The sequence below is a fragment of the Geotrypetes seraphini genome, chromosome 8 (genome assembly GCF_902459505.1).
Source record: "Geotrypetes seraphini chromosome 8, aGeoSer1.1, whole genome shotgun sequence".
Taxonomy (NCBI): domain Eukaryota; kingdom Metazoa; phylum Chordata; class Amphibia; order Gymnophiona; family Dermophiidae; genus Geotrypetes; species Geotrypetes seraphini.
Window position 1 is genome coordinate 81,059,724 of NC_047091.1, and position 20,790 is coordinate 81,080,513.

At 46.9% G+C, this 20,790-nt stretch overlaps 1 protein-coding gene across 1 annotated transcript in view; it reads left to right on the forward strand.

Moving 5' to 3' along the window:
- The first annotated feature begins 6,229 nt into the window (after positions 1-6,229).
- Positions 6,230-20,790, forward strand: part of STX5 (syntaxin 5) — a 39,022-nt gene continuing 24,461 nt past the window's right edge. Inside the window, exon 1 of the mRNA XM_033955469.1 lies at positions 6,230-6,363. The gene's annotated coding sequence lies outside the window, so the exon portion shown is untranslated. The remainder of the gene's footprint in view (positions 6,364-20,790) is intronic.

The following is a 20,790-nucleotide window of genomic DNA, read 5'->3' on the forward strand; positions in this document are numbered from 1 at the left end:
TAGCCATGCTGAGCAGTGAGCTCAGCACATACACAGATGAAAGCCTTGCTTGCTGATTGGTCCGGCGGCCCCGCCCCGCCATGCCGCCGGACCAATCAGCAAGCAAGGCTTTCATCTGTGTAGTACTGAGCTCACTGCTCAGCATGGCTATTTCCCGCCGCGACGCTGGACTTGTAAGGTGCCTGAAAAAGAAATCATCCTGGCCGGGATTGGTGTCATGCTCCGGAGATCTACAGCCTTCCTATCTCCCTCTCCCTTCTACCTGCTTCCGGCCACATCCCCTGCTCCGCGGCTCTCTTCGGCAACTCAGCAGCAGCGATCGACACAAGCTTCTGACGTCGGGGCCTACCCTCTGCGAGTCCCGCTTGTTTCAACTTCCTTTTTCCACAAAGGCGGGACTCGTAGAGGGAAGGCCTCGATGTCGGCAGCTTGTCTTGATCACTGCTGCTGACGAGTTGCTGAAGAGAGCCGCGGAGCAGGGGGGTGTTGCCAGGTGCAGGTAGAAGGGAGAGGGCCAGATGCAGGACTCGTGGGTGAGGGAGGAGAAGAGAGAGAGAAAGAGAGAGGGGAGGGAAACAAAAGGAAATCTTTCATACTGGGCTGGGCCGGAGTGGAGGGAGGGTGGAAAGATTCTAGCTACAGGGTGCAGTAACAAAGGAAAAGGGGGGGGAAAGCTGAAAATGGAGATAGTGACACAAAGAAGAGAAAGGGTAAGCAGGACCTACTGAATAAGGATAGAGATACAGAGGGGACATGAAGAGGAGGGGAAATAGAGACATAGAAGTAATGCTGAAAAAGTGGGGGGGGGGGGAGATAAAGACATTGAAAGGGCAAATGGTGAACATGGCGTAAAGATAAGGACAGAGACAAATGAAGATTCTGAAAAAGTGGTGAGATAGGGATATAGGTGAGATGGACACAAAGAAGGGTGATGCTGGAAAATAGGTGGAATGGTAATTCTGACAGACACAGAAGGGAAATGCTGGATCAAGGAGAGATGGGGCTCAGGCTGGATGGAATGAGGAGAAATGCCTTGTTGGCCCGGAACTTCCTCTCCTACGTCAGAATTGACGTCAGGGAGCGGAATGCTGGTCAGCGCAACACTTCTGCAGGGAAAGCTTGGGACGGCGGTGGCTTGGGGGCTGTTCACCGATTGCGGTGGCAGCAAACCGAGTGGCTTGGGGGAGGGCACGGAGACAGAAAGAAGGGGGAACAGGGAGACAGAAAGAAAAAGTTGGGGGAGAGAATGAGGTCTGGAGGAGAGGAAACATACAGGAGGCTGAAAGAAAGATTGGATGCACAGTCAGAAGAAGAAAGTGCAACCAGAGACTCATGAAATCACCAAATAGCAAAGGTAGGAAAAATGATTTTATTTTCAATTTAGTGATCCTGTATATAGCATTAAGATAAGAAACAATATATGCAGTGTTAGATTTGTTTTATAATGGTTTTGCGGCTCCAAGTTTTTTTTTCTTTTCGAAAACGGGTTCAAGTGACTCTTTATGTCTTAAAGGTTGCAGACCCCTGGTCTAGATCTAACCACAAATTCTATCACAAAAAGTTTGTGTCAGTAAGTTTCCTCCCAGTATTTGCAAAGCGGATATTTCAGTGCTGTTGAAACCTGGTAAAGATCCAGCTGCATGTGGTGCCTACAGGCCTATCTTACTTCTAAATGTTGATGCCAAAGCTTTTGGCTAAAGTCCTGGCAAATCATCTAGCCTCGGTGCTTCCCTTTCTAATTCATATAGACCAATCGGTTTTGTTCCTAAACGGTAGATGGCTGGCTTAGGGAAGACCCTGATGATTCAAAACAACCTGAAAATTTATGTATGGCCTTGGGAAAGTTGAAGGGTCCCATTTCCATCTTAAATAGATTTCTCAGTAGGCGGGATATTAGAAAATATACCTATATGACTTCTTAGAAATCAGATGTGGGACTTGAGTTAACATATAATGAATGGAAGAGCGCATTTCATGAAGTACAAAAGATATCTATTTGTGTTTTATTGAAAGAAAATGCTTATAAGGGTCTCACTCGCTGATATTATACTCCAGATAAAATTAAAGCCATGTTTCCCAATGTAGCTACTGATGTATGGTGGAGATGTTTGCAGGAAAAGGGTTCCTTTTATCATATCTGATGAACTTGTGGGAAAATTCAAACTTTTGATCGACAGTTGTATATTATATTGGAGTGGGTTTGGGATCATTGTTTCCTTTAGATCCCAAAGTTTGTCTACTTGGATTGTACAACAAAAGGTCGGCGATGCCAGGTGTCTTCAGAGAATGTGCTTGGTGACTGCTAAATTTGTAATTGCTGTCTAGTGGAAACAGTTCAACAGCCCCACTTGTCAGGATTGGCATATGAAATTACAGTTTATAGTGGAACTCCAAAAGTTAAGATAAACATCATGGTTGTTTTGATCCTAAACAAGAATTATAGACCCAGTTGGACTTGGTCTTACACCTAAGCTAAGCTGAAGGGAAAGTGGACTAAATCAGTTTGGTTGTGAGTGACTTAGCTTTATTGGTTTTTCTGTGCTCTGGTGGGGTGTGAAGTTGAGGGAGGAGATAGAAGTGAGCTGGGGATGTTATGCATATTGAAAGACACTGTTTATTCATAAAAGTTTTGTCCCTGTTTGTATTGGGAGTTATTGTAAGGGGGGAGGAGGAATGTAAAATCTTTTCAGTAAAAATTTATTGATTAAAAAAGTTTCTCTATAAATACTGTTGCATTTTGAGTACCTCAGGGGATTTATTTATTTATTAAAAATATACAAATCTCTAATTACATCAATAGCATACAACATACATAAAAAACAATTCAACAATCTTGATCCCATCATTAACTTTAAAAGACTTCCAAGGTTTTGATATTAATTAACATGGATTAACTGCTCCATCTGAGAGAGCAGCATGATGGCAGTTTTTATTGAAGGAGCCAGTTGCATTGATGAAAAATATTCACAGGCCTGTTCCAAGGCCTTCCTTCTGACGAGTCCTCCTTGATGTAACTTCCCATTACCTGAATACTTCCACAACTAGCATGAACTTTCAGCCCATCACTTACCCCTGAAGTCTGAAAGCACTCGGTGCACTTCTAATGTATTTTTTTATTGTTGTACTGTAAACTAAGGTGATTTTCCCAATAGCAGTATATGAAGTATGAATAACCTACACACTATGCATTGCTTCTGCAACTTGGTCAGGCCTCAGCACCTTTCCACTCACACAAGAAATACTGCAAATAGTTATCACACGTTTTATTCCCATTTACCCAAATAAAAACAAACACTTACAGCTCTAACAGCTACAGTATTTTATTAACAAGTTTGTTCTTCACCATATCAATTCTGCATAACATTAAAAGGATAACTATCTCAGAGTTATTCTTACAAAGGCTTAAGTACAAAGCCTGGGGTGTTTATTTGACCTTGGGCTGCAGGTTATTGGTGTGGCCACACTTCTTGCAACAATTTATTGTGTGACGATAATGGTGGGCATAACACTGTAATGGAAAGAATATATTGATATTTAGGACCAGCAGAAGTAGCAACAAACACAAGCATGCAAAGCAACAGAGAAGATAAACAGGAGGAAAATGAGAGATGAATCGTACATCAACAAGATGTCTTTGGTATATTTGTCCTGGTCAAATAGTGAGCTCTGTGGAGCAGGAGTGCTTCCTTTGTTATTATGGTGATTGTATGTGGCAATTATTACATTCTCTAGATCCAATTATTTGCTCAGATATGTTCCTTATACTGCAATAGAATTGGTAGTAAAAATGTGTAACATATCTGGCTAAAGAAAAAATTTAATGGATTGCTAGACATCTTCACTACACTATTTACAAAAGCTGTGTCTGCAGACAATTCACCTTATTCAGCAGAAGCCAATACTCCTACCTGCATTCCCTCCTTGAATCCAAACCCTTCTCACTTGTGAGTTCATCTAAGGGGGAACTATGTGGATGGACAAGTTAAAAAGTTGAAATAGATATGCTCTCACTGACCAATCTTATTACGCAGCAAGCAACAGCTGCCTGTAAATCCTTTCAAGCTGACCTATTTACAATTATTTCAGCAACATACTACCGTGTTTCCCTGAAAATAAGACACTGTCATATTTTGGGCCCAAAAAAATGCACTAGGTCTTATTTTTTTCATGTACAATTATCTCTCCTTTCCTCTCCACCCCAATTCTTCCGCTTTCCTTTCTCTCCCCCACATGTGCAGCATCTTTCCTCCCCTCTTATTCATCCCCTTGTTCCTTCCCTCTTCATCTTTCTATCCCCCCCCTCGCGCAGCTGAACCCTCGCTGACCCATTTCTCCCTCCCATCCGTACCCCGCTGACTGTGAGACCGATATACATTGCAAATGGCAACGTCAGCATTAATCTAATTAGGCCACTTTGTTACTTCCCACTGGGGCATTCCTCTGCTGCATCACTGATGATGTCATCAGTAACAGAACACCCCCAGCAGGAGAAAGCCGCGAAGCAGCCTGATTAGATTGCTGCCGTTTGCAAGGTATATTAGTTTTCTGGTTGGCGGCATTCTAATGGGAGGGAGAGATGGAAGTGTTGGGGGAGGGGGGTAAGCGCTGCTGCTGGTGACTAGGGCTTATTTTTGGGTGGCACTTCAAAAGCGTGTCTGACATTGGCGTACCGACAATCTTGCATGACATCTGCACGCATGATGAATGTGTGCCGCCGGTTCTGTCACTTTCATGCCTTACCATTATTGTTCTGAGGAAGGTGTGGGGGGATCCCCCCACTACACTTATAACTGCTGAAAACTCCTGAACAGTGAGATAACTGAAGTTTTCAGTGTACTGGGGGAGCACAACCCCCCCATGGGAGCGCAACAGTTTTAAGTGTACTGGGGTTCCATCCCCCTTCAGAATGCTAACAGTAAGGCGTGAAAGCGACTGAACTACTGGCACACAGATGTTGGCGCATTGGTGTACCTATTTTTGAGGTAGGGCTAATATTAAGACCTACCATAAAAATCATAGGGCTTATTTTCAGGGAAACATGGTAGTACCAACCACAAATTAAACAAGCAAAACCCCTCCCAACATACTTATGACAAAGCATTTTGTCACAGTTGTACTTTAGAGCAAGCTGGCTAAGGTATAGCGCATATGATGCCACCACACAGACAAAATGGACTCTGGAAAGTTAACATATGGATTATATTGGTATTTACAAGTGGAGAAAACATGCTGACTAGTTGCAGTTTTTCCTTCAATCCCGCTAACACATTTAGCAGTGTGCTCCCAATATTTTATTTAATTTATTTTTTATCCCGTTCTCCCTAAAGAGCTCAGAATGTTTTACAGGTTAACATATATAAGATAAAGACAATGGTACAATATTTACTGCCTAACTTTATATATACGGAGACATATACATTTCATTTGTTTTAATTATATGGTAATAGGCAGGGGATTAGGTGAAAGGGTATGTTTTTATTGCTTTCCTAAAGTTCATGAGTCCTTCAAGGAATCTGAATCTGATCTGTAGGGGGTAGTTGATTCCAGTAGCTTGGAATGAAATTGTAGTAGGATCATCATCTAGTGCTTGTAGTTGAAAGGCACTGACCCAGGGATGGTTGGAGGTACATATGGAGGGAGTTTAGCTGTCATGTTTTTATCTACCTTCAACTTAAGATGAAAGAGAAGGGCACCTTTGCTTATTGGAAGTGGCGGTAATGTTCTGTTTGACACCACTTACTCTAAATACCAGCTGGCTTCAATGTTGCTATTCTTAAAAATTATTTTCAGATGCTGCTTTAACCTAGCTAGATTTATGTAACCCCCTTTTTTGGTCCATTAGAGAACACGGTTTGGTGTCAATGGACTCAACCGCAAGGATGATGGTCTTCTCATCGTGACACCAATGGGTTACACAGACCTGAGTTACTAGTTACTCACACCAGGCTTTCCTTCCATCCTTAGAAGCGGCCACGCACGTGAAGGCAGCGGAGTCCACTTTCATCGGCTCTTCCAAGCCCATCTCAGCCCCTCCCCTGATACCACTCCAAACCTCAGACCTCGCAACAACCCAGCCACCGAGAGCCCAGAAACGGCCTCTTTACCCATAGCACCACGTGGTGATGCTGCAGGGTGGCAGCTGACGGGATGACACGTCACCGGAAACAGCAGGAGGGTGTGGGAGCGTGCGTCGGAGAGCCGGGAGCGGACGTGGCAGTGACGTCAGTGAGTGCGAGCGCAGCTGTTGGGGATAGTGTCTGTTAGCAGAAGCGAGAGAGCAAGCTGGAGCCGGTAGGAATACGGTAACACTTCAACCTGGGTCAGCGAGCGGCGAGTATATCCGGAGAGCGGCATAAGGACACGGTAATATCTTGGATGGAGAGGGAAGGATAGAGCTGTTCCCTCTGGGATTCGGTTAATACCCAAAGGAGGAGGAAGGATCGTTACATGTTTTTCTTCCCCTCCCCCCTTCCTGGTAACCCCCAAGAATATTTAGCAACGGCGGCCCAGAGTTTTTGGCCTTTATTATAATCCCTCTCTACACTTATGTTTGGTTTCGGTGTTCTGGAGCTCTGTCTTTATGCGTGACGTACACACCCGCTGCCCAATAAGTACTGGTGACTCCGGTTTCAGGGCGGAAGTAAGGGACGAGTTTCCGTTTATCTAAAAAGTAAGGGACGGGGGAATTCCTCAAACTTCTAGTTTCTCCTTTGAACTTCTTTCCCTGGGGAATCCATCCCCTTTCAATCCCAGAGGGACAGTATTGGTTTTCAAGAATATCCACAATGAATCTCTATGAGAGAAATGTGTACGTAATGAACACATGGCATGCAAATCTGTCTCATGAATATTTCTAACTGATATGCTGAAAACGTGACCAGGATGCTTTCAGATGGTCTTGGATCATGGTATTGTTTACTCCCACCCATATAAAGGGGTGCACAAAAGTCTGGAATCATTTGTGAATTTTGCATTCTTTCAGCTTTCTGACCATGTTGGCCCAATAGATTTGTCTCTAAATTTATGAGTTTGTTTGTTAAAGTTGCCATGTTAATTGTTTTTGTGCATAAATCGAGGTATCATCTATCCTATTCATATTCATGTAGGTGGCCTTGAAAAAGGCCATTTTATGTGTCAGTGATGGCTCAGTATTTGGTGGGCCACCCTCTGTTCTTGATCACTTGTCTGCATCATGTTGGCATTGAGTGAACCAATTTGTTGAGGTGATTATGGGTGACAACATGGTTCCAGGCTGTAATGAGTGATATCTGCCACAAAGTTCTCAATAGGATTCAGATCCAGAGATTGGGCAGGCCAGTCAATTGACTTGTTATTCTGATGCTTCCGGTTGATCATTTGTTTGGAGCGATGGCAAGGTGCATTGCCATTTTGAAACAGGAACTGGCCTGGAAACAACTGCTGATGGCACCATGCACTTTTGCAGTATCATGATGTACTTGGTCCCTTCTGATGTGCAGACATCCGACTCCACTGGCAGCCAAGCAGCCTTAGAACACAACCTTCAAAGAATGCTTCATAGTAATGTTGAAACACTCAAGCTTGAACTCCTCTCCAGGAAACATTCTCACGTAGGTATGGGCCTGGTTACTGAACAGACAGAAGGTATTTTCATCTCTGAAAAGCACCCTTTCCCACATTTCCAGATTGAGTGCTTCCACACCCACCTGATGGTTGTGCCTTTGGACATCAGTCATCAGTGGCTTGTTGTGTGCTTTGCAGCCCCACAGACCAAACTGCAGACACTGGCAATGAACTGCTGAGCTGACACTGACATGACACTTGTCTGACCACTCGTGCAGTAGCTAAAGTGAGGTCAACTTGGCAGTTGGATAATGAAATGCATTGAAGTGCACAGTCTTGGTAAATGATGATGCATGTGGATGATCGGACCGAGGCTTGTTTACCACTAAGTCCTTTGCTTTTTTCTTTTGTACAATCTTTACTACCTTGCTGTGACTGCAGCCAATTGTGCTGGCAATCTGATGCTACAAAAATCTTTTCTCACTTTTCACTGACACACAAACATGCTTCTCCAACATCAGGTTCTGAGTTCATGGCTGATGCAAAAGTGTATGTACCTCAAAAAGCCTGCACTCTTTATATTTGCCCTGTTACCTAGATGTCTTGGCTGTGATTGGCTGATGAAAACAGCCTTCTAATTGGTCAGAAATAACGTGTTGATTTGGACAGTTTCAATCCAGTTATGAAGCATGATCTGTTAAAGTTATAGCAGCTATATTCTAGCAACAAAATTGTAAAATTAGAAACAAGTGATCTTAAAAAGTTGATTCTAATAGTCAAATGTATCCCTTATAATGTGGTACACAGACAAATCTATTGTGTCAACAAATAAATTAAAAAAGAAGGTCAGAAAGGTGAAAGAATGCAAAATTCACAAGGTGGTTCTGGCCTTTGTACACCACTGTATTTCTCTTGACTGAGTTGTGTTATGCATAAGGCTTAGTCTAGTATCATCGCAGAAATACAGGGGCTACCGTGAAACCACTGTTCTTTCCTAGTATTCTGTTAAACCTTAACTCTTTACAAGACCCATAAGAACATAAGCCTTGCAAACACAGGACAGATTGAGGGTCCATCAAGCCCAGTATCCTGTCTCCATCAATAGCCCATCTAGATCACAAGTACCTGGCAATATACCAAAAAGAGTAAAACAGATTTTATATGACATCCTAGAAAAAAGCAGTGGATTTCTGAAATCTATCCAAACTCTTTTTAAACTCTGCTAAGCTAATTGCTTTTAACACATTATCTGGCAATGAAGTCCACAGTTTAATTACACACTGAGTGAAAAATTTGTTTTTTTGGTCTGTTCTAAATTTACTATTTAGCAGCTTCTTTTCATGCTCCCTAGTGCTTGTATTTTTGGAAAAAGTAAACAAGTGATCCACGCCTACTGTGGGCTTTCCTTAATCACTGTTCTTCCATTGTAAGGCCAATGTATCACTGGTAGTCATTATTAAATTTAAGTACAGTTCCCTCTGACTCTCTTCTAATATACATTCTCCACCCTCTTCTCTGCCAGCAGTATCTTTCAGAACAGCTGTTCTGTGGTGATATGGTACTGTGAGGATCAAATACAAAAGTTTGGGCTCAAACTTAATGAGAGCAGCATTGTTCAGGAAGAAAATAGAACAAAGGTGGCATCAGTAGCAAACCTAAAAAGAGATTAGGAGGGTGAACGGTGTATGAGCTAATTTTAAGAGGAATGGTGAGGGGAAGGCAGAGACAGCATGATGGAGACTAACTGGTGAAAAAAGTAGATGGGGGTTGAGAAAAAAGGAGGCTCTGGAAAAAAGGAGGCTCAGGGGAGATATGATAGAGACCTTCAAGATCATGAGGGGCATAGAGAGGGTGGATAGGGACAGATTCTTCAGACTGAAGGGGACAACAAGTACGAGGGGGCATTCGGAGAAACTGAAGGGAAATAGGTTCAAAACAAATGCAAGGAAGTTTTTTTTCACCCAAAGGGTCGTGGACACTTGGAATGCGCTACCGGAGGAAGTGATCAGGCAGAGTACGGTACAGGGATTCAAACAGGGATTGGACGGATTCCTGAGGGATAAAGGGATCATGGGATACTGAGGGAGGAGCTGGGATGTAACACAAGTATAGAAAGCTAACCAGGTAATAAGTATAGAAACCCAACCAGGTCGTGCATGTGCAAGACCGGAAGGTTAGGACTTCGATGGGAAGATAGGACTTCAATGAGAAACCAAGGTGGCAAGGGAGCCCCTTCTAGTGATTCAGACAGGTCGTGACCTGTTTGGGCCGCCGCAGGAGCGGACTGCCGGGCAGGATGGATCTATGGTCTGACCCGGCGGAGGCATTGCTTATGTTCTTATGAGATTGTGTGATGCTGGGAGCCAGTGAGCCTTTATTAGAAGAGGAGTAACATGGTCGTTTTTTTGTGTTTTCTACAAGCTTTATTGCAGTGTTTTGTATTATTTGCATGTGCCTTAGTTCTTTTTGGATAGTTCCTTTATAAAGTGCGTTGTAATAATCCAGACATGGGATGATAAGAGAATGGATCACTTCTTCACATAAATTTGTGGAATGGCCTCCTGGTGGAGGTGGTAGAGATGAAAACAATATCTGAATTCAAGAAAGCTTGGGATTACTGTAAGTACAGTATACAGGGTCTCTAAAAAAGTTAAAGGGAGTTTAGATGGCATAGATGGGCAGACTGGATAGGCCGTATGGTCTCTATCTGCCTTCATTTTTCTCTGTTTCTAAGGAATGCACAATAGCTTGTCTGAACCCCAGGAAAGAGGTGGTAAATGTAAGAGGTAATTGAGATTCTGCTCTTTAAACACACTTGAGCATCACTGGCCCTACAGCCACCATTTATATAATTTACTTTATAAAGATCTTTCTAGATCTTATTAATGTCAACTTATTAATGGCCCATCTAGTTTGCCCATCTGCTGTAACCATTATCTCTTTTTCTCTCCAAGAGATCCCATGTGCCTGCCTATCCTAGGCCCTCTTGAATTCAGACATAGATCTCTCTTTGGCTTTCTCAGCATAGGAAACATACACTAAAAAGGTGAGAGAAAGGGGCGATAAAATATCAGAAGAGTGTAAATGTACAAGAAACAAACTTGATTTCAAGGGCAAGAAAATTCTAGAACAGATGGATGCAATATTAGACTATAAAGTGAAAGACTGAGGGGGCAATGTCATGAAATATATAGTTAAGAAAAGGGTGATGAAGGCATGAAAAGACTGGGCTGGGTAATGAAGACTGAATAAGTAATAGAGTTCAAACAAGTAGGAGATAAGCATAAAGGATCCTTTATTGCAAAAAGTCAGGAGATGGTAAAAGCTTGGCCTAGTGGCAGGTGTTTACACCCCTATGCTAGGCTTATTGAATGTTCAGTGAGTTGCTGAGGCTGTAAGAAGGAATAATAACATAGTATGAAATGTTAGGAGGCCACATGGCTGAGTTTGACAGGTTACAGTGGTGGAATCAACTAAAATCTGAATGGCATGCATATATTTAATAATTAAAAGTCAGTGGAAACATAGGTGCTCATGTAGCAAGGTTTATCTGGTAGACTAATTAGCAATTGTTATTAAGGCAGACTTGGGAAAAGCCACTGCCTATTCTTGAAATTAAGTAGCATGGAGTCTTGCCATTTTTTAGGACTCTGCCAGGTACTTGTAACCTGGGCTGGCCACTGTTGGATACTGGGCTAGATGGACTAAAGCACAGTTCTTCAACCGCCGGTCCGCGGACCGGTGCCGGTCCGCAAAAAAATCTTGCCGGTCCGCGAAGGATTCGGTCCCCGCCGCAACGAAAGGCCGGCGTCAGCTGACTTGCAACTTCCTGTTGCAGTCGCGGTGCCGGGACTCCTGCCTTCGCTGGGACTCCTGCCTTCCACCGCGTTTGCCTCCTGCCTTGTCTCCGCACCTCCAGACCAGCAGCGGCAGCTCTGTATATTTTTAACTTCGGCACAGAGCTGCCCCTAATCAATAGTTTAGCACGGTTTCATGAGGCAGCTTGAATCGGGGCCTTTGCTAGGCCGGCCCACATCGCATCATCGAAGCGGACCGGCCTAGCAAAGGCCCCGAAGCTGCCTCATGAAACCGCGCTAAACTATTGATTAGGGGCAGCTCTGTGCCGAAGTTAAAAATATACAGAGCTGCCGCTGCTGGTCTGGATTCTTGGGCCACTGAAGGAGGGCAAAGAGCAGCTGTCCTGGAGGTTTCCCTTCCTCTCGCCTTTGCAGGTCCCTTTTTTCCACCTTTTTTTTTTTTTTCTTCTTCAAACGGCAACGGGCCCCAGCATCGACATCAATCAAGTAAGTTCCACTGTTCCTTGCAAGCGGTTCTGCTCGGCCAAAGCTTCCCCTCTGACATGAGCCACCTCAGGGGAAAGAAAGTGACCCGCAAAGGTGAGGGGAAGGGAGCAGATAATGGAAGTTGGACGGGGGGGGGGGAGAGAGAAGGAGCAGATGATGGAATGGAGGAGATGAGAGAGAGAAGGGGACAGATGATGGAAGTGAGAAGAAGGGAGAGAGAGCAGAAGGCAGATGGATGTCAGTTGAGAGGGAGAGCAGATGCTGAATGGAAGTGGGGAAAGAACACATACTGGATGGAAGGAGAAGGCAGATGGATGTCAGTTGAGAGGGGAGAGCAGATGCTGAATGGAGTGGGGAAAGAACACATACTGGATGGAGAGAAGAAAATAGTAAGGGAGGGTGAGGAAAGGGGTGACAAGCTGTGGTAGACACAGTGAAAAGAGGAAACAGGACTAAATAGTAAGAAAGAATTTAATTTAGATGGAGGCAGAAAATAGAGAAGGAAGACCAGAGAAGAAAAGGGAAGAGAGAGCAGAGAACAATATCAGATCTGAGTGGAGGAAATGAGAAGAGAGATGCTAAAAACCACAGGGGAAGGAAGGACAGAGATGCCAGACCATGAGGGGAACAGAAGGAAGATGATGGATGCCAGACCAAATTGGGGGGGGGGGGGGGCAGGAGGATAGATGGAAGGGGCAGATGCTGGACTGAAGAGACAGAGAAGGTTATCATGCCGCTGTACCGGGCCATGGTACGCCCTCATCTGGAGTACTGTGTCCAGCACTGGTCACCGTACATGAAGAAGGACACGGTACTACTTGAAAGGGTCCAGAGAAGAGCGACTAAGACGGTTAAGGGGTTGGAGGAGCTGCCGTACAGCGAAAGATTAGAGAAACTGGGCCTCTTCTCCCTCGAACAGAGGAGATTAAGACGGGACATGATCGAAACATTCAAGATACTGAAGGGAATAGACTTAGTAGATAAAAACACTATTCACCCTCTCCAAGGTAGGGAGAACGAGAGGGCACTCTCTAAAGTTGAAAGGGGTAGATTCTGTACAAACGTAAGGAAGTTCTTCTTCACCCAGAGAGTGGTAGAAAGCTGGAACGCTCTTCCAGAGGCTGTTATAGGGGAAAACACCCTCCAAGGATTCAAGACAAAGTTAGATAAGTTCCTGCTGAACAAGAACGTGCGCTGGTAGGGCTAGTCTCAGTTAGGGTGCTGGTCTTAGACCAGAGAGCCGCCGCGTGAGCAGACTGCTGGGCATGATGGACCACTGGTCTGACCCAGCAGTGGCAATTCTTATGTTCTTAGGGCAGACGCAGGATGGAAGAGAGTGAAAAGGCAATGAAAGCAGAAACCAGAGACGACAAAAGGTAGAAAAAATAATTTTATTTCTATCTTGTGATTCAAATATATCAGATTTGAAATATGTATCTTGCTAGACATAACTGGGGAGTGCAAAGCCAGGCACTACTACTTCTTTAGCTTCCAGCTGGCTTAGGGCTCTCTCTGACCAGGGGGCAGTTGCCCTAGTTCTACTCCCTAAAACCATTCCTGTCATGTGTGACTGTGGTATTCTATTACATGATATTTGTGTAGCATTCTGTAATAATTTAGCTTATTCAGTTTTCTTGATAGTAGAGGGGATATATGTGAAGGGGAGGGGAGACAGGGGTTTTGTTGATCTTTGCCCTGTATTATTTGTATTTATAAAATGACAATTGTATAGAATATTGTTTCTTTTTATACTTTAATAAAATATGTTCAATATAAAATCATAACTATTTGAGGCTTGTGCAGATGGGATCAGATGGTTTGTGGGACCGAGCTCGCAGGGATGGGGCGGCGATGGTTTTTAAAAAAATTTTAGTCTTAGTAGTTTGCCGGTCCACGAAATAATTATTTGTATTTCCGCCGGTCCACAGGTGTAAAAAGGATTGAAGAACACTGGACTAAAGGAAGCAAGTGCTTCAGTAAAATTTAGGCAGGGCAGAGTTGGTCTGACCCAGTAGGGCAACTCTTATGTTCTAACAATAAGATATATAGACCAGGCTGCGATGATAGAATCAAACTAGCAACTGGGTCTGGCTAACTAGAAAACTAACAGAAACTTACACTTGAGAAAGATGGGGTGCAGGACAGAACTAAAATGGGATCCTGTATACTTTTCTATCCAAGATGGCATACCAAAAAAGAAGAATGGAATGATTAGTCATTGTCTGTTTTAGAAATGTTCTGATTTCAAGGCTCTGGTGTTCTCCCTGGTATTCACTGAAGCTATGTAGTAGTCTTTATCCAGGGGGGGTGCGTTATGCCTGGCCTTATTTTAGAGCGTTTATGAGTAGGCAGTGGATATGACTTACCGTATTTTCACGCAAATAACGCGCACCCGTATAAAACGCGCACACGGGTATAGCGCGCAGAAATCACGATGATATGTACAAAAACTTTGGTATACCGCGCTCACGGGTATACCGCGCATGCTGCCCGACGCTCCTTTCGCCCGCCCTGACTTTCCGTGCGCTTGTCCCGACTCTCCGTTCACCCCCCTGACTTCCGTGCACTGTCCCCCCTTGAAGGTCTGTCCCCATCCTGAAAGCCTGATGCCCCCCCGACGTCCGATACATCCCTCCCCCCGAGGACCCGCCGATCCCCAACAATATTCGGGCCAGGAGGGAGCCCAAATCCTCCTGGCCACGGCGACCCCCTAACCCCACCCCGCACTACATTACGGGCAGGAGGGATCCCAGGCCCTCCTGCCCTCGACGCAAACCCCCCTCCCCCAACGACCGCCCCCCCCAATACCTCCGACCGCCCCCAGCCGACCCGCGACCCCCCTGGCGACCCCCACGACCCCCCCACCGCCCCTTCCCCGGACCGTTGGTAGTTGGGCCAGAAGGGAGCCCAAACCCTCCTGGCCACGGCGACCCCCTAACCCACCCCGCACTACATTACGGGCAGGAGGGATCCCAGGCCCTCCTGCCCTCGACGCAACCCCCCCCCCCCCCAACGACCGCCCCCCCCCAAGAACCTCCGACCGCCCCCCCAGCCGACCCGCGACCCCCCTGGCGACCCCCACGACCCCCCCCACCCCCCTTCCCCGTACCTTTGGTAGTTGGCCGGACAGACGGGAGCCAAACCCGCCTGTCCGGCAGGCAGCCAACGAAGGAATGAGGCCGGATTGGCCCATCCATCCTAAAGCTCCGCCTAATGGTGGGGCCTAAGGCACGTGGGCCATCAGAATAGGCCCTGGAGCCTTAGGTCCCACCTGGGGGCGCGGCCTGAGGCACATGGTGGGTTGGGCCCATGTGCCTCAGGCCGCGCCCCCAGGTGGGACCTAAGGCTCCAGGTCCTAATTCTGATTGGCCACGCGCCTTAGGCCCCACCATTAGGCGGAGCTTTAGGATGGATGGGGCCAATCCGGCCTCATTCCTTCGTTTGGCTGCCTGCCGGACAGGCGGGTTTGGCTCCGTCTGTCCGGCCAACTACCAAAGGTACTGGGGAAGGGGGGTGAGGGGGGTCGTGGGGTCGCCAGGGGGATCGCGGGTCGGCTGGGGGGCGGTCGGAAGGTTCTTGGGGGGGGCGGTCGTTGGGGGGGAGGGGGGTTTGCGTTGAGGGCAGGAGGGCCTGGGATCCCTCTGCCCGTATGTAGTGCGGGGTGGGGTTAGGGGGTCGGCCTGTGGCCAGGAGGGTTTGGGCTCCCTTCTGGCCCGATATTGTCGGGAAGTCGGCGGTCCTTCGGTGGTGGGGTGCGAGTGTCCTGCCGGGGGGGGGTGGGGGGATGTATCGGACGTCGGGGAGTCTGGCCGGGCAAGAGGGGCTTGGCTCCCTCTTGCTCCGATCGTGGAATGGCGGATGCGGGTGGGAGCGCGTGCGAGCGGTCGTTCGGGGTGGGGGGTGAGCGGTCTGGCCAAGGAGGGGTGGGCATCCTTCTGGCCGGCCGATATTGTCGGGAAGTCGGCGGTCCTTTCCGGGGTGGGGGTGCGAGTGGTCCTGCCGGGGGGGGAGGGATGTATCGGACGGCGGGGAGTCGGCCGGGCAAGAAGGGCTTGGGCTCCCTCTTGCTCACGATCGTGGATGCGGGTGCGGGTGGGAGCGCGTGCGAGCGGTCGTTCGGGGTGGGGGTGCGAGCGGTCCTGCTGGGGGGGTGAATCGGGTGTCGGGCGGGGTGGGAACTATGTTTTAAAACTTTTGTATACCGCGCTCACGCATATAACGCGCGAGGGGTATGCGCGGTAGGTAAAAACGCGTATAACGCGCGCGTTATATGCGTGAAAATACGGTAGTTGTCTAAGCAGTGGCTTCAATTCCCACTGCAGCTCCTTGTGACTCTGGGAAAGTCACTTAAAACTCCATTTCCCCAGGTACAAAATAAGTAGCTGTATATAATATGTAAACCACTTTGATTGTAACCACAGAAAGACGGTTTATCAAGTCCTATTCCCTTTCCCTTTCAAAAGCTTCGTAAGTCTTAGTTCTTTATGGTAGTTTATGAATGTTGCTTGCTTGAATTATTACCTGTTATTTTAATTTCATTTGATCTTCATCTATCCAATCCAGGTGCCTGGGTTTAAGCTGTCCTGTCAGACAATAAAGACTGAGAACTAGTGGTTTAATGACATCAACCTGTATAGGGTCCTGTGGGTTCAAGTCAGGACTGATGAGGCCAGTCCAAAACTTTAGTTTTATTTCTCCTCAGCTATTCAGATGTAGACTTGCCTTTATGTTTTGGATCATTGTCTTGCTGCATAATCCAGTTCTGCTTCAGCTGCAGCTCAAGAACAGATGATAAGACATTCTTAAGAATTTTTTTAGTACACAGCAGAATTCATGGTTCCTTCAGTAAAGACCAATATTGTCCATCCAATCTGCCCAACAAGATAAACATATAATATATGTTCTAGTGTAACAGGAGTATCAGTCTTGACTACAAAGTTTGTAGAGAGCCTAATTTATATATACTTCTACTCTTTCTTCTCTCACTCTGGGCTGTGCTGAATTTCCTCAGTCTTACTCTCTACAGTGAAGTAAGAGCTTCTCTGTTCTGCTCAAGTTTAATTTCTTCCTGTGGGTACTAACTCGGGCTCTGTATGAGCCCTTGGAGGAGGCCTTACTCATGGAGTTAACAATCAAGACCATGTTTTTAGTGCCCATGATTTCGGCCAGAAGGGTATTTGAATTGCAAGCTCGGTCCTGCAGGGAACCTTCTTCAAGATTTCGGCGACTGGTGTCTCATTTCGAATGGTATTGAATGGAGCTGTTTTGGACACTGTCCAGCTCAGAGCATTCCTTTCTCAACAACGTCTGGAGGCTCTTCTGCAACTTTGTCACACAGTGTCTTCCCAATCTTCCATCTCGGCGAGAAACATGATGGTTCTTCTGGGTCATATGGCCTCCACAGTACACATGACTCCTTTTGCCAGACTTCACCTCAGAATACCTCAGTGGACCCTGGCATCTCAATGGACGCAAGTTTGCGATCCTCCTTTCCGACACATTTCAGTCACTCCTTCCTTCAAGAAGTCTCTCCGTTGGTGGATGCTCTCTTCCAATCTTTCCAGAGGCTTGCTTTTTCAAACGCCTCCTCATCAGAAGGTCCTCAAGACAGACTCTTCGACCTACAATTGGGGCACTCATATCGATGGTCTCCGTACTCAAGGCCTCTGGACCAGTATGGATCGTCAGTGTCATATCAATCAGTTGGAACTCAGAGCGATCCTCAAAGCTCTCCATGCTTTTCAACATCTCCTTCACGACACAATAGTCCTCATTCGCATGGACAACCAAGTCGCCATGTATTATGTCAACAAACAGGGGGGGGGGGACAGGGTCTGCCTCCCTTTGTCAAGAAGCTCGAGGTTTGGGACTGGGCAATCCGCCACAACACCTTTCTCAAAGCTGTCTACATTCAAGGGGCAAAGAATTGCTTGGCGGACAACTTGAGTTGTCTTCTGCAACCTCACGAATGGACTCTCCATTCCTTGCCTCTTCATCACATTTTTTTACAGTGGGGAATGCCACAGATAGACCTCTTTGCAGCTCCCCACAACTACAAACTGCCTCAGTTCTGCTCCAGGATATACTCTCCTCACCACCTCGAGGCAGATGCTTTTCTTCTGGAATGGACAAATTTTTTCCTCTACGCATTTCCTCCATTCCCTCTCATTCTCAAGACTCTAGTCAAATTGAAGAACGATCATGCCACCATGATTCTAATTGCTCCTCAATGGCCGAGACAACCATAGTACTCCCTTCTACTTCAACTCAGCAGCAGGGAGCCATACCTTTTACCAGTTTTTCCTTCTCTGCTTACACAGAGTCAAGGATCTCTGCTTCATCCCAACCTGCAATCTCTACACCTGACAGCCTGGTACCTCTCAACATAACTCCTCTTCAGTTTTCTCAATCTGTCAGAGACGTTCTAGAAGCTTCTAGAAAGCTTACAACTAGACAATGCTATCACCAAAAATGGACTAGATTTTCTACATGGTGTTTTTCTCATCATAAGGAGCCTCAGCATTCCTCCTTATCTTCTGTTTTGGACTACCTGTTGCACTTATCCAATTCTGGCTTCAAGTCTACATCTATTCGAGTCCATCTCTGTGCAATTGCAGCTTTCCATCAGCCTATTGAAGGGAAACCCCTCTCTGCTCATCTAGTGGTTTCCAGATTCATGAAAGGACTTTTCAATGTCAAACCTCCTCTCAAACCACCTCCTGTGGTTTGGGACCTCAATGTTGTCCTTACTCAACTCATGAAGCCTCCATTTGAACCAATGGATAAGGCTCATCTAAAGTATCTTACTTGGAAAGTGGTATTTCTCATTGCTCTCACTTCTGCTCGACGAGTCAGTGAGCTGCAAGCTTTAGTCACTGATCTACCATTCACGGTGTTCCATCATGACAAAGTGGTTCTTCGTACTCATCCGAAATTCCTACCTAAAGTGGTCTCAGAATTTCATCTCAACCAATCCATCGTCCTTCCAGTCTTTTTTCCTAAGCCTCATTCTCACCATGGAGAATCAGCTCTTCATACTCTGGACTGTAAATGTGCTTTGGCCTTCTACTTGGAACACACCAAACCACATAGAACTGTTCCTCAACTTTTTGTCTCCTTTGATCCAAAAAAGTTGGGACATCCTATCTCTAAGCGTACCATCTCAAACTGGATGGCGGCTTGTATCTCATTCTGCTATGCCCAGGCTGGATTGCCTCTTCACAGTAAAGTCACAGCCCATAAAGTCTGAGCAATGGCAGCTTCAGTAGCTTTCCTCAGATCTACACCTATTGAGGAAATTTGCAAGGCTGCTACTTTGTCCTCAGTTCATACCTTCACTTCTCACTATTGTCTGGATACTTTCTCCAGACGGGATGGACAGTTTGGCCAAAGAGTATTACAAAATTTATTCTCCTAAATTGCCAACACTCCCACCATCCCATTCTGGTTAGCTTGGAGGTCACCCACATGTGAGAATAGTCTGCCTGCTTCTCCTGGGATAAAGCACAGTTACTTACCGTAAGCACAGTTACTTACAGTAACAGATGTTATCCAGGGACAGCAGGCAGCTATTCTCATATGTGGGTGATGTCATCCGACGGAGCCCCGATGTGGACGCCTCACAAGCAGACTTGCTTGAAGAAACTAGAAGTTTCGAGTCGCCCGCACCGCGCATGCGCGAGTGCCTTCCCGCCCAGTACACAGGGCGCGTCTCCTCAGTTCAGATAGCTAGCAGAAAAGTCAACCAGGGGAGGTGGGTGGGTTGTGAGAATAGCTGCCTACTGTCCCTGGATAACACCTGTTTCCTGTTTACAGGAAAAATTATTAGCAAAGGTAAGAACCTAATCTTCCAGTATGATGTGATACTATATATGTACTAGTGTTAAAGCCCGTTATATTAACGGGTGCTAGAAAGCAGCCCCCTTTCCCTCTCCCCCTCCAGTTCCTCCCTGACTGTCTCTCTGTGGCCCCCTTCTGTCTCCCCTCTCCCAAGCAAAGCTGTCTGCCTCCCAACACACCCCTCCCCCCAAAGCAGCCTCCTTTCCCTCTCGGCCTCCAGTTCCTCCCTGACTGTCTCTCCGTGGCCCCCCTTCTGTCTTCCCCCCAAGCAAAGCTGTGTGCCTCCCAGCACACCCCTCCCCTAAAGCAGCCCTCTTTCCCTCTCCTCCTCCAGTTCCTCCCTGACTGTCTCTCCGTGTCCCCCCTTCCGTCTTCCCCCACCAAGCAAAGCTGTCTGCCTCCCAGCACACCCCTCCCCAAAAGCAGCCCCCTTTCCCTCTCCCCCTCCAGTTCCTCCCTGACTGTCTCTCCGTGGCCCCTCTTCTGTCTTCCCCCCCCAAGCAAAGCGGTCTGTCTCCCAGAACACCCCTCACCCCAAAGCAGCCCCCTTTCTTTCTCCCCCTCCAGTTCTTCCCTGAGTGTGTCTCTGTGGCCCCCCTTCTGTCTTCCCTCCCCCAAGCAAAGCTGTCTGTCTCCCAGCACACCCCTCCCCCAAAGCAGCCCCCTTTCCCTCTCCAGTTCGTCCCTGACTGTGTCTCCGTGGCCCCCCTTCTGTCTTCCCCCCAAGCAAAGCTGTGTGCCTCCCAGCACACCCCTCCCCTAAAGCAGCCCTCTTTCCCTCTCCTCCTCCAGTTCGTCCCTGACTGTGTCTCCGTGACCACCCTTCTGTCTTCCCCCCAAGCAAAGCTGTGTGCCTCCCAGCACACCCCTTCCCAAAAGCAGCCCCCTTTCCCTCTCCCCCTTCAGTTCCTCCCTGACTGTCTCTCCGTGGCCCCTCTTCTGTCTTCCCCCCCCAAGCAAAGCGGTCTGTCTCACAGAACACCCCTCCCCCCAAAGCAGCCCCCTTTCCCTCTCCCCCTCCAGTTCCTCCCTGAGTGTGTCTCTGTGGCCCCCCTTCTGTCTTCCCTCCCCCAAGCAAAGCTGTCTGTCTCCCAGCACACCCCTC